The 15,059-nt window shown below is 38.7% G+C and overlaps 1 long non-coding RNA gene across 1 annotated transcript; it reads left to right on the top strand.

Annotated features, from left to right (window-relative positions):
- The first annotated feature begins 8,476 nt into the window (after positions 1 to 8,476).
- LOC138161461 (uncharacterized) lies at positions 8,477 to 9,388 on the top strand. Its single transcript, XR_011168371.1, has 2 exons — positions 8,477 to 8,798; positions 8,832 to 9,388. It is a non-coding gene; the product is annotated as an uncharacterized lncRNA (long non-coding RNA).
- Positions 9,389 to 15,059: the final 5,671 nt, after the last annotated feature.

Here is a 15,059-nt window from a genome sequence, read left to right as displayed (position 1 = left end):
ATTCAATTTGCTACCAAGTATTGTTTCTACCTTCACAGTGTCTCTAAAATAAATTTTCTCTCCACCCATACAGCCATCACCTTGTTCTTGGACTAGTGAAATAGCCTGATTACTACTCAAGTTTCTGCCCATTCCATCCCCCCCCTAGCCCCCACTGCCAAAGTAATCTTCCAAAATCATAGGTCTATGCATGACCAACCTCCTCTGTCACACACACACACACACATGCATGCACACCTCTTTCCAGCATCAAATACAAACTCATCTGCTTGACTTTTAAAGTGCTTCATAACCTAACCCTTTCTTACCTTTCCAGTCTTTCCCTATTTTACTTCCCTTCACCTACTCTAGGTACCAGTGACACTGCTTTTTGTTTTGTTTTGTTTTCTGTTCATAATGAACAATACTCTGTCTCTTGACTCTACCGTTTCACAGCATTCCCTGCTCATCTCTTATCTTCCCTAGCTTCCTTCAGGACTGAAATCAAATCTCACCATGTACATGAGTCCTTTCTTTATCCCCCCTAACCTACACTGCTAGTGCCCACCCTCTGAGAATACTTTCAATTTAACCTGTGTATAACTTGTATGTACATAGTCATTTTCATTATCTCCCCCTTAGAAAGCAAGCTTCTTGAGGGAAGTTACCATGATTTTACCTTCCCTTTGTATCCTTGGTCCTTATTATAACTCCTGGGACACAGCAGAAGCTTAAGTAATACTTGTTGAGTAACAACTATTACCCATTAATATTTGTTGAATGAATAAACAAATGAATGTTACCAATTGTATCAGAAAGGCCTTCACCTTATTTTTGCCAGAAATTCAAAGTAGTTTCTTCCACATTAGTGGTAACTGCAACCTACCTATGCTTTCTCATCCTGTGACATTCTTTTTCATGTCTATTTATGAAGAGAGTTTGCTCAGTGTGTGGAAAACTTTGTAAGTATAGATACTACTACCAAGAAACTCACCCAAACTTAAGAAATGCATTGTGAACCAAGAAAGTGTTACTGCTTTCTACAAGCACCATATATGGTCAAATTCTAGCTGAAAACCTTGGAAAAGTGTCGTCCTTCCCTTAGGAATACCTACATGATGCGTCATCAAAGAGAAACGACATTTGAGAAGAGTCAGGAAAAAAATGAACCATTCACTGAATTCAAGACCTACTAGTCATCTCTGTTCTGTAAATGAACTGAAAACTGTACCTTGGATGGCAAATAAGAACTTTTGGGTACGTGTGGGGGAGGAGTACTTCAAAAGAAAAGAAAGGACTTACAACTGGAAGGATCAGGGCCTCAAGTCTTGGCAGTTGAAAAGAGCTAGTTTGATTCACACAGGTCTGTGGAAAGATGTTTCTGAAAGGCTATCTTAGATTTGAGCCAACATCCCAGCTTGGATCTAGAGGTGAAGGGAGCATATTAAGTAACCTCAGAAGATAAAAATAACAATTCCTGTCTCCAGGAAGCTTACATTCTTCCAAAAGCAACAATATGTGTGCAACATATTTCAACTCTCTGGGCCTCAATTTTACCATCTGAAAATGAGAGGGGAGGATAAAAAGACCTCTTAAATTCCTTCCAAATGAAGTTCTATGATAGTCCTTTGAAGTCAGAGAAGGAGGATCATATTTGGACGGGTCTGAAATCATAGCGATCTCTGAGAGATTGTGGGTGGTAATTGCACGGTTTTGTAAAGGATGGTCTGAAGTCCAGTGTTTATGGAGCATGTTTTTCAGGACCAGATTCAGAAATTTCATCCTTACCCAGGTGTCTGATGACCATGGCAAAACACACAGAAGGTAATGGTAGCTGGAGAATGGAATGAAAATAGATGGGACAGCCTTGGGCCCATAACAGTAAATAAAACTAAAAAGTCCAAACCCCGTAGACTTGACAGTTTTACTAACTAAACTCAGTTTAGTATCAACCCTATGCAGAGTTGAAAATGAGAACTAGGGACTGGGGACCGTCACCTTCTATTAACTGACTCCCAAGGGGTTCATATGATGAGATTTCCTTATGAATTAAAATAAGCATATGTAGTCCACTTATCTCTGATTTTATTAAAGACTGCCAAGCTAATTTCATCATGAAAATAAGGCTCGGGAGACCTTGCTATTTTTCAATGTAGACAGGGTTTCCCAGGTAAGTACACATGATCCATTTGGCACATTGGAAGGCAATGAACAGCTGCCAAACTGAAGCAAAGAGACTAAGAAAATACAAAAGATTACATACACACATGCACACACCTACATGTATGTCTGCATGCATATATAACATACATATGTGTGTGTTGCGTTTGTGTGTATAGACACATGCATATACAAATACACATACATATACACACATGTGTGTGCGTGTATTTAATGTTCCTATTAAGATCATAGCTCTAGAAATGGAAGGGACCTCAAAAGCTATCTAGTTGAGCCCTCAAGTTTGATAGATGGGGATATCAAAGCCCAGAGAGGGAAAAGATGCTTTTCTAAGTCTACGTAGGTATTTAGGCAGCTAGGTGGCACAATAGTGCGCAGAGTACCAGGCCTGGAGTTAGAAAGGCTCACCTTCCTGAGTTCAAATTCTGCCTTAGACACTTAGCAGCTTGTGACCTGGGAAAGTTACTTCCCCTGTTTGCCTCAGTTCCTTATTTATAAAATGAGCTGGAGAAAGAAATGGCAAACCACTCCAGTATCTTTGTCAAGAAAACCCCAAATGAGTTCAGAAAGAGTTTGACATAGCTGAAAAACTATTGAACAACAATAAATAAGTAGTTAATAACAGATTCAGAATTTGAACCCATGTCCTTTCACTCCAAAGCCAGCATCTTTTCCACTGAATCTTACAGCTCCACTCTCAGATCCCTTTTATAAGTCAAAAACTTCAGAGGCTTCTCAAATTCATTATTGGGTTGAAATTATAGTATGGCACCATGGAAAGAGGGGCATCTGTGTGGTGCAGTGGATAGAATGTAAGACCAGGAGTCAGGAAGATCTAAGTCCAGATGTGGTCTCAGATATGTCCTATCCCTGTGACTGTGGGCAAGTTTGCTTCAGTTTCTTCCTCTGTAAAATGAGTTGAAAAAGGAAATAGCAAACCCCTAATTATTCCAAGAAAACCCCAAATGGAGTAATGAAAAGTCAGATACAACCGAAAATGATGTAAGTACAACAATCATGGAAAGAGCAGTGGGCTTGGGTTTGAGAACTCTGGCTTCACATAACAGTTCCTACAGAGTGATGACCCTACAGACAATTCTCTCGTCTCCATACTTCAATTTTTCTATCTATAAAATAGAAATCTTACTTCCTGGACTAATTCTCAGGGATGGAAGAGGAAAGCCTCTTTAAGTACTCCAAGCTATAGACAGTCATGTCTGGTCTTGTCCAGTCCTGTTGTTACTTCAGTGTAGGGAAAGTCTCCTAATGCAGATTAGTGCCTGAAAAATAAATACTAGCCAATGGGCAGCGAGATGTTAAATGATTTGCCAGGGTCACACAGTCATTACATATCGGAGATTGGACTGGAACCCACATCTTCTTAACTCCAAAATTAAAACTTTATCCATATTGTTTCTCTCTATATACATCTCTCTCTCTCTCTCTCTCTCTCTCTCTCTCTCTCTCTCTCTCTCTCTCTCTCTCTCTTTTTCTCCTCATTGTTCTCCCCCCAAAAATACCGCCCCTCTTCTAACCACACCACCACCACCTCTTTTTTTTTCCTGAGGGCATCACAATCTTCTTAATCTATGTACCACTAATCTCTAGTCACTCAGGTGGTTTATTACTTCACTGTCCTCCTCACTTCCTCACTCTGACTCACTCCACTTATCCCATCAGCCACCAATTATTGGTGCTTCTGTTTCTACAGCATCTCTTAAATCCTCCTTCTTACCTCCATATTCACACCCTCTATCTTGATTTATCACCTCTCCTCTGCTCTATTTCAATAACTACTCATTGGTCTCCAAGCTTCAAATGTCTCCTCATTTATATTAATCTTTTCCCATAGTTACCAGTGTAGAATTAATCACTTAACTCCCCTACTCAACAGACTCTAGTGGCTCCCTCTTCCCTCTAGGAATATTGGGCATTTTAAAATTTCAAAATCTGGCCCCAACCTGTATTTCCAGGCATATTATATATTATCCTTTTTGAAAACTATATTCCAATCAAAGTGACCATATTATTGTTCCTCCTATATGACACTCATAGTTCCTATTTCCAGTGTCATTCCTCAGCCTTGGAATATGGTCCCTCCTTCCCTTCCCCTCTTAAATTCAATAGTTTTCTTCAATCCTTATTCCAAGTTGTGCTTACTATGTGAAGCCTTTCCAAATAGCCCCCAGTTTTGCCCTTCCCCATCAAGTAACCTTATCCATATTGTGCTTCTCTTTTGTGGTTACCTAACTGTGCACATGTCATTTCTCCCTGATGGAATGAAAGCTCTTGGAGGACAGGGACTGTTTTCTTTTTGCTTTTGGATACCTAGTGTCTAGTGCAGTGGCATGTAGCAGTCACTTAAATGATTATTGATTGATTTCTTTGTCTATCATTGTATGTATGTTTGTGTATGTGTGACTTTGTGTATGTGTGTGTGTATTCCATTATTACTTTTTCTAAAAAAAATAGGCTGTGAACTGGGCTTAGAAATAATACATAAACATATACATATATTCTTGTATATACACATTATACACACATATTCTACATATATACACATATGTCTCTCTGAGATTATATATACACGTGCATGCAGTACCTATATTACATACATACATACACACATACATATATAAAATCTTTGGTACCAAAAACATTTGTTACAATGGCTATGAAACACATGATTTATTTTTACGTTTTGTTGCAAGATTAAGACACCATTTCTATATACTGTATAAAGGGCTCAGTCAAAAGTAACTGTGCCTAATGTTTTCTTTTTTCTTTAAATGTACAAATGACAATTCAAGTATGAAAATGCAATGCAGGAAACTAAGCTATCTACAGCAAAGTAAGGGTATTTATTTTGTGATAATGAAGAGTGCCATATACCTTCAATTTCATTCAATGCAGTGATAAAATTGCTGGTTTTCTTCATAAAAAAAAACACGTAAAGAGGAAAAAGAAAAAGAATGAAAGCATGATATAAGACTGTTCTATTACAGCATAGCATTTACAAAAATAGAATTAGCTCCATGAAATACATAATGGAAGAAGGCACTGAGATTGGCCTCAGAAATATGGGAAGCTGAGGCATCTAATGTAAAAATGTAACAAGAATAGAAGGCACAATAATACATCAATAGCTCATTCCTGCAGGATTCCTGGCCTTCCAAAAGGAACCCTGGGTTGCTATTCCCTCATCCTTGTGAGTGCAGTCATAGGCTATTTTAATACCTCCCTTTCCTCATTTGCATGTACATTTCAGAGACAGACAACAGAGGATGACTATTTCAGTCACCTGGGCCTGTCATAGCTTATGTCATTTGACAGCTTGAGAATGTGATTCTCTTTGAAAAAGGAGCAATTAAAGAGATGTCACATTGGCCAGTCAATCAAAATTAAAAAGGATCTGAGGTATGTTGGGGAAGAGGCATTTAAATGAGGCAGAGACCTATAGTCTCCTGTTGAAGATTTTTGGGAAACTATCACGCTTTTGTCCTGACTCCTTTCAACTCTATTATTCCTGGAGACCCTGGGTGCATAGTATTGGAGGTGAGGCATGAAAAGAGGGTAAAGGTCAGAAGAAAGGTCATATAAAGTGTCCAGAAGGAGATAGGCCTTAGTTGCTGTCACACTGCTCATGCATATTCTATTAAAAACCATTGATTTTTCTCAACCTCCTCAGACTCATGTCCCCGTAGCCATGCCTCATCTATATTGTACTAATGACATTGATTTTCTGAATACAAGTGTAATACTTTATTCATATTCCCATTAAATTTCACCTCATTAGAGTCAGCCCAGTGTTCTAGTCATTTTTATATCCTGACACTGTCATCCAATATGTTATATATCCCTCTGAGCTTTGTGTCATCCGCAAATGTGATATGTAAGTTACCTATCTTCAGCTAGTCATGGATACGAATGTTAAATAGTACTTTGGGGAACTCCAACAAATTGACCTCCTTCCAAATTGTCATTAAACTTTTAATGATAATTTTCTGAGTCCAATCATTCAACTGTTCTTAATCTACCTCATCCTATGAATATTTAGTCCACATCTCTCCCTGTTATCCACAAGGATATCATAAAAGTCTTGTCAGATGAACTGTTGAAAGGTAAGGGGAAAAGTATTTATAGCACTACCCTGATCTGTGAGTCAGGAAACCCTTTCAAAAAGGAAATGAGTTTAATTTGTCTTGACTACTTCTTACTGAAGCCATACTGGCTCTTTGTGATTGCTGCTTTCTTTTCTTGCCATTCACAAATCATCCTTTTAATAAAACATTTCAGAATTTTGCCAGAAACCAAATTTCAGCTTTCTGACCTAATTTTACCTCTCTGAGGTTTCACACTCAATTCTCTTTCCCTGAAAAATTCAGATATATGTTGTATTTCATTCTAGCCATGCCTCTTCTATTATCCAAGGTCTTTCAAAAATCAGAGGCAGTGTCTTAGAGAATGTAATTCTTCAAGGCAGGGTTGCCCACTTACTGCTGGGTTTCAATAATCTATTAAATATCTTTGTTTTATCCTTTCCATTCAAATTTAGTCAACAAGTCTTTTTTATTTTTCTTTTCACAAGCACAGAAGTGAGTGAGAGTTCAATTCTGTCTCTTCTTCATTCTCCATTATTACAATTGAATCTATCATAAGGAGCAGTCTATTCCTTTTTTGAGTCTGTTCTTTTTCCCATTGTGGTTGGAGGGAAATGGAGATTTATTTTCTCACCAAAAACACAACACTGTAGCAATCAGGTTTTGCTCTTGATAGATATGCATAATGAAAGTAGGTATATGAGTTATTTGCATGGAGAAGACTGAACTTGTCTCCTTAGTGTAACTTTTGTTATATCTCAATTAATTCTGCATTCTAGGCCAGAGAAAACTTGGGAAATTTCTAGGCTTAAATCAAAGAGTTATCTATAACAGAGGGCTTTGTTCTTTGCCCACACATTGAGGTGAAAAAGAAGTGACTTACTCTTAATCTGGGTGCAAACTTCTAAGCTTTTGTTAGCTAAGTATTGTGATAAATAATGAGTTTCCTACTTAACGTTATCAGGGATATTTTAACTTCTCTACTCTAGTCAATTTAAGTTGAGGTGACCTGAGTGGTTTTAGAAAAATGAGAAACCTTTATAGGAACAGGGATTAATGATTAGCCGAAACAATATATTCAGTAAGTGCTTAATACATGACAAGCAAATCGATGTTCCCAGCAGAGAAGCTGTGAGACCAACATCATAAGATTTATTGGAACCAGTAACAGCAATGCAGTGACTAAAACAAGAAATGCATCAAAATCCCTGTGTACACGTTAGAAGTATATGTTTCTAACACATCACATAAGTTCTGGTCACAGATTTCCATGTGTATGCCCCTCATGTATGATTCCTAATCATGTTTGATTAGGTTTATGGAGAGAATGATCCATCATTAATTTTCTTACCATGCTATTGCATTAAATCCTCTGTTTTGAACTAATTGTGTTTTCTGGCTGATTAAAGAAAAAAAACAAATATTAATTTTGCTGATAGAAGATTTTGAGTCATTATTACCAAATGGAAGACTCTGACCCTAGAGTAAATATTTTAAGTTCCCCAAGAATAAGTATGGTGGTGATCCATATTCTAGGTAGGTAAAAAAGCACACAGCAAAAACATACTCTTTAGCTTCCCTAGCAATTCTCTACGCATTTTGAGTTTTATTTCTCTTTAAATTTATTTACAAGACTTTGCTTCATTTAAAAAAAAATTGTCTTCTGTTACCTGTTTATGTTTCTGTCTTCTGTACGTATTTTTCAGTTAAAGTCGTTTGATGAGTTTTCTCATTTTAAAGACACATTGAGGCCTTCAGACAATACTACCATTTTCTTCCCCATCAGAACTATTTCTCTTTGTGTTTTCTGGATTGCATTATTGAAAGCTTTCTAGCCCTCTTGCGTTGACTTTCTGAATAGAATGACTTCTGGGTAGTGTATTTTAGCAGGTCGTTTGACAAAGCTGGGTCACCACAGTCCTTCTGTTTTTCCAAAGGAGGACCGATACTTTCTTTTGGAACCACCCAAACTCTGAGCTTGCTCTGACATTGTGTACATCAGTCTCATTGGGTATATGTACAACCCTGGAAATTATATTGCCAAAGTAAGTGAACTTATGCACATGTGATAGTAATGGCAATTAAAGATTCCCCTGTATTGGCTTGGTTTTCAAATTGATTGTGTTAAAACCCAGAGCTTGTTAATCCCACCTGTGGGATGGACTTTTTGATGTGAAAAGAATGTCCTGAACTGGGAGGAGCTGGTGACATAGATTTGGAGAGACACTAGAGAGAGGTGGAAGATCTTTTTGGAAGCAGCACCTCGTGGAGAGAGAGAGACTAAGAGAATTGCTGGTGGCCGCTTTGAATTGCCCTGGACTTTTGAGACCTGCCCCCTGAGCTGCCAAGGACTGAGGAGACATGGCTGTTTTGCTGGTACTTTGTCTGTCTGTTTTGATGTTATTTTGCCAGATTTGTCCACTGGTGAAAGACTGTCCTGTTGAAGAAGTCCTGGAACCTGGCATTTGGTTAAGAAGGCCTGAGACTGTCCTGCAGACAGAGAGTGAATACTGTCCACTGGTGAGGGACAGTACTGTTGTTGCAGGGGTCTGGAGACTGTCCTGCAGACAGAATGAATACTGTCCACTGGTGAAGGACAGTGCTGTTGTTGCAGGGGTCTGGGAGCCTTTCTGTTGGTTCAGAAGCCCTGAAGAAGGATTTTCTTGTTGTATGTTTACAGAAATCCTGGGAGAGGGCTTTGCTAATGTGTTCAGGGGTTCTAGGACTGTTCTACAGACAGAGGATAAATTCATGAAGGGACTGGCAATGTATCTTATGGCCTTGCTAAGCCTTGTCTCCCCAGGAACTAAGATTGCTGAGAACTTGCCTCCTGTCAAGATGAAGAAAAGACCTCCATTTGGGTATTAAGTGCTGTGTTTAAACTTGATGTAACTCTGGGGTAGATTCAATTGTGATCCAGGGGTGGGGAACTTTTGACCTTATGTTTGGAAACTAATCTCCATTTGAGAAGAGGAGCTTTGTGGTGGACTTAATTAAGGTATAGCCTAGGGGTGGAGAAGTATTTAGAACAGAGACTTTGTAATTGATTGAATGATTGGAAGGTCCTGGGGTGGGGTAGTCCTTGGAGATTATTTAATCACACTTAGTAAATGCTGTATTTGGAATGATGTCATGTTTTGATCTTCTCTGTTCTTGGTTTGTCACTGAATAAAGTAGAGAGCACCTATGCTGGTATTTTGAACCTGGGAAGATTGCCTTTCCTTGGCATTACATTACATTACAGCACATCATTCAAAATGTCTCCATTTGCTATAGTAGATGGTTTCACATACACTTGATGTGGTGCTCACTGATAGAGAACCTTTGTTTTCTTGGTATTAATTGTTAAGCCAAAATTAGCACAGGCAGCAGAGAATCAGTCCATGCTTTGTTGCCTCTCAGACTCAGAGGCTGCACTGAGGATGCAATCATCTACAAAAAAAAAGTCAGGCACCAACTCTCCTTCCATTTTAGTCTTGACTTACAGCTTTTTCAAATTATATTTGAAAGGTAATTAAGTAGGGGAAAGAATTAGATTTGTTCTACTTAGCTCCAAATGGCATTATTAGGAGCAATGTGCAGGAACTGCAGAGCCTAATTTAGGTTTGATCACAGAATAAACAACAAGAAGAAGGCTTCCTAGCAATTAAGGCTATCCAAAATTTTAACGGACTATATCAGAAGGCTAGTCTCTTTTGGAAATCTTCAAGAAAAGACAGAACCACTATTTATTCTATGTGCTGTAAAGGCACTTTTAAAAACATTTTTTATTTAAAGTTTTTAATTCTAAATTCTGTCCTTCCCTGTTTCCTTCCTTTCTCCCTACCGAAACTAGTAAGCAAACACATATAAGATATACATGTACAATTATGTAGAACATTTTTCATATTAGTCATTTTATGTAAGAAGACTGAAACAAAAGAAATAATTTAAAAAAGTAAAAATAACACACTTCAGTCTGTATTCAAACAATATCAATTCTTTCTCTGGAGGCCGATAGTATGCTTCATCATTGTATATCCATATATTGCTCAGAATAGCTGTCATTCACAATTCTTCCTCAAACAATATTGTTGTTACTGTGTACAATGTTTTCCTGGTTCTGTTCACTTCATTATGCATCAGTTCAAGTAAGTCTTTCCTGGTTTTTCTGAAATAATCCATTTCTTATAGCATAATAATATTCCATTACAATCATATACCAGAACTTGTTTAGCCATTCCCTAGCTGACAACCATCCCTTTGATTTCTAATTCTTAACCACCACACACACACACACACACACACACACACACACACACACACACACACTGCTATAAATACTTTGTACAAATAGGTTCTTTTCCCTTTTATGGATGTCTTTGGGAGAGAGGCCTAGTAGTGTTATTAATGGATCAAAGGGTATGCACAGTTTTATAGCCCTTTGGGCACAGTTCCAAATGGCTCCCCAGAATGGTTGGATCAGTTCACAACTCCACAAATAGTACATTAGTATCCCAGTTTTCCTACATCCCTTCCAATATCCAGCATTTATAAAGACACTTCTTGATCAAGTATGTGTTGACTCCAGTAGCCTCTGAAGTGCCTTCAAATTATGAGATACTGAGATTCAGGAATGTGTCCTTAAATCTTAGCTGGTTCATCCCCATATCATGTTGCAAAGTCCAACCTTTTCCCATCTCTCCCTCTATGCCCCTTTTCTACAGTTAACATTATTACAATGATATTCTTCATGCTTTTCTTCTTTCTTCTCCTGTTTTCATCCATGTTCCACTCCATGTTTCTCACCCTTTTTCCTCCCTATCCTAGGGTCTCTAACACATTAAGAGTAATTCTGAAGCTTTGAGGTTTTTGAAAGAGTCAATGATGACAATTTTGAGTGGGGTGGTATAGAGGCAGGTATGATTGGCATTACCAGTCTAGAGTAATTCCTAGGAAAGACATAAGGACCATGGTGCCAGAAAACTTTTAGGGGAGAAAAGCTGGCTTTAAAATTAGTAAACCATTATGTATTTGCAACCTTGTGTATATCAGAGCTCTTTCTAAGTTTAAAAAAATATTAAATATTTTATACCCACTTTTCTAATTAATAATTCCAAATAAAAAAAAAATCAGCACCTGTCACAATGTTTTGTCCACAATAGGTGCCTAACAAATAATTTTTTGCTGAATTGAAAGGTCTTTAGAATTTCCTCAAAGCAATAAGCCAGGAAATGGGATTGGTAAATAATTTTAATACAGGTCTTTATCTATGTTAACATGTGCTGTTTTTGTTAAGAAAAATATGTGGTTCGCAGGATGACTTTGCCCACTCTGTAAAGTAATGCAATGCTCACAGTTGTAGGTCACTAATGGCCCAGATTATATGCAATCTTTGATAATTGAAGAGTGCCAGTGGACTCTACACAATGAGGTGAATCCAGGGCCTGCAAGTTAGAAGTAGGCCTAGTGACAGTTAATTTTATCCTGACAGTTAAAGGGGAGGGTTCTCACTATAATCACTGGTCTATCTGGGAAATCTTCCAGGAAGGGGTGGAAACTGAATTTCTCTGCCTGATACAGCTCCCACCACCACCCCTTAAGCAGGCTCTGCCAGTTCATTGGCAAAAGAAATTTAAGACTCACTTATTTGGGGTCCAACCTAAAAAAGGGAGTGATCTTCTGGACCCCCTCATGATCATGGATGCCTATGTAAAGATGCCCAGCCATTTGACTTATCAATCAGAAAATAGTGAAAGGAAAAGGAAAATTGCTATTCAACAAACAGCAAATATGTATTGGGTGGTAGAGAAGCATAGAGATTGAAGTGTTCAACCTGGAAAGACCTGGGGTCCAACACTACCTCACATACTTGCTAGTTGAGTGATGTTAGAAGTGAAAACAATAATAACTTTAGCAAACAACTCACAGAATTGAGAGAATCAAATGAGGCAATGTAAAGTCTAAGTCAGATGCCAGATTTTCAGTGTCTGCTATGATACTGGGCTAAGAGGGAGCTGGCAAAGATCAGTAATGACCCAGGCACTTATTATATATGCAATGATATTCCACCATTCTCCCCTGGTAGCTAATGCACTCCATCTGTAGTGTCAGGCATCTTTAAAGTCTGGCCCACACAGGGGCCACTTGAACAAGGACTTGAAAATGGCTAGATCATCATTGTCAAAATTGTAGGCAAGAAGCCCTAACTCTGGAACTCCAGAAGCCAGGATTTTTAGCAGTTGGTCTATTCCCACAAATGGCAGCATCACATCTGTTTCAAATATGGTAAAAGCCAGGTGCTTTCATGTGCAATTGCAGGTGTAAATAGCAATCTAGTCTTGCAGGTGGGCATGCGAACATTCAGTTTCCCATTTTATGCCTCTGACTTGCCATGGTGTAGGTAACAATGCCAATCTGATCCCCCAGGCCAGAAACATTGCAATCCCTAGTGCCATGCAAATACATGCATATAAGCATGTGTGTGTGTGTACAATACTTAATAAGTTAATAATAATATACCAATTTATAGCCTTCTTGTACTCCTTTTCCAATCAAACCAATGTTTCTATGTTCAGGGCCAACTATTGGCTTCTTGGCCCACATACAGGTTGGAATCAGCTAAGATCATTTGGTACTCCCATCTCTTTGAGTGTTGTCACTTTTACTGTGACCCACTCAGTCAAAGGCATTCATGTGGTCAATGAGGTAGAAGTAAATTGTTTGTTTTCTGAAACCCCCTTGCTTTCCCCACAATCCAACAAATGTTGACAACTTGGTCTCTAGTTCTTCTACCTCTTTGAAAACCAGCCTGCTCTTCTGGTAAGTCTTGGTTTACATATTTCTGAAGCCCATCTTGCAGAATTTTAAGGATAACTTTGCTGGCATGTGAAATGAGTTCAGTCTCTGTCCATAGCTCTTCAGGCACTCTATCTACTAGGTGTCATCCCTCATATCTATTTATTGCTTCCACTTAATATGCATAATTAGGCCGTAGCTATATGGTTTCATTGTTTTCCCTCCTTTCATCAAGTCTGAAGTTTGCAACAAGAAGTTCATGATGTGATCCACAGTCAGCTCCAGGTCTTACTTTAACTAGCTGTATCACACTCCTCCCCCTTTGGTTTCAAAGTATATAATCAATCTGATTTCTATCTTGACCTTCTGGTGATGCCTATGTGTAGGGTGGTTGAAAGTGTTTGCTATGACTAGTGAGTTATCTTGACAAAACCCTGCCCCGCTTCATTTTGTACTCTAAAGCCAAACTTTTCTATTGTTCCAATTATCTTTTGATTTCCTACTTGAGCATTCCAGTCTTCTACAACGAATGTGACTTTTTTGTATTATTTCTAAATGTCGTAGGTGTTCATAGAACTGATCAACATTGACCTCCTTGGCATAGGTGGTTGAAACAAAGGCTTGTGATTACTGTTCATGGAATCCTAATAAAGCTGGCCCCAGTCTCAATATTCTAATTTCATCATAGGCCTAGCCCCACTGAACAGCAGGCCCACTGTACCTACCTAGATCCCCTCCAACGTCCTAACTTCTTCATATATGCCTCACTGCTCACTGGAACAACAGGCGTGTACCTGAACTCTCAGTGTCTACAGAAACAGCAGGTGTGTCCATGTGATGGGATCCCAGCTACTGCCTTTACCTAGTCACTGCCCCAGACCCATTCCCACAGAAACAGGTGTTTTCTTATATTCAATTCATCTAACCCAAGACAGGACCACAATATCTAACTATCTATCTTGACCAGCCAGGACCACAATAGCTAACCAGTTAGAGGACAGAATGGACAGAATGTTTAACCACCGAACCATAGATGGGACCCCTCCTCCATTACCTAATCCCTTAACAAACCCCTCCTGCCTTTTTCATGATTTCTGTTATGTAATTGCATTTTTACCCTATAAAAATCCATCTTGCTTTCTCTGAAGTTGCTGTTTCCTCTGGAAATTTAGCCTGCTTCATTAGAGGCATCAATCTCAATAATTCTTTGAGACACTTCCACCACAACACATTATGAAAATGCAACAGTTTGGGGTGGCCAAAGCCCCCCACCTCAACTGTTTTTGATGTTCCTGGGTTTAAACCTCAACACTGTGATGTTGAATGATTTGCCCTGGATATCCTTTGAACAGGTATCCTGTCACTTTTGAGATTATGTCCCAGTAATGCTGTCCTAACCCTTTTATTGATGATGAGGGCTACATTACTTCTTCCAGAGGATTCTTACCCACAGTAGTATATGTATGGATCACCTGAGTTAAATTCATCTATTCTCAGCCATTTAAGTTCACCAACACCCAAGATGTTGATGTTTAATCTTTCTATCTCCTCTTTGACCAGATCCAGTTTATCTGATTCATAGTCTTATATTCCAGGTTCCTTTGTAATATAGCTTTTTTACAACATCACACGTTCCTTTGGTCACCAGACACATCCACAATTGACCTTGCTTTTGGCTTTGACCCAGTTACTTCATTAGTACTGGAGCTATTTGTAATTGTTCTCTGCTCTTCCCCAGTACTGTGTTGGACACCTTCCAACCAAGGGGTTCATCTTCTGGTGTCATATCTTTTGTCATTTATACTGTCTAAGGGCTTTCTCAGGAAAGATGCTGGAGCAGTTTGCCATTTCATTCTCCAGTGGATCACCTTTTGTTAGAACTCTTTACTATGACCTATTCATCTTAAGCACAACTGCACAGCATAGCTCATAGTTTCACTGAGCTCCACAAGTCCCCCTCCTCTATCTATCTATCATCTATCTATCTATCTATCTATCTATCTATCTATCTATCTATCTATC

Source organism: Petaurus breviceps, unplaced genomic scaffold, assembly GCF_028583685.1.
Source record: "Petaurus breviceps papuanus isolate PSGF00001 unplaced genomic scaffold, PetGlider_PUasm1.0 185, whole genome shotgun sequence".
In the NCBI taxonomy this organism is placed as follows: Eukaryota; Metazoa; Chordata; class Mammalia; order Diprotodontia; family Petauridae; genus Petaurus; species Petaurus breviceps.
This window is presented reverse-complemented; position numbering and strand designations above follow the sequence as displayed.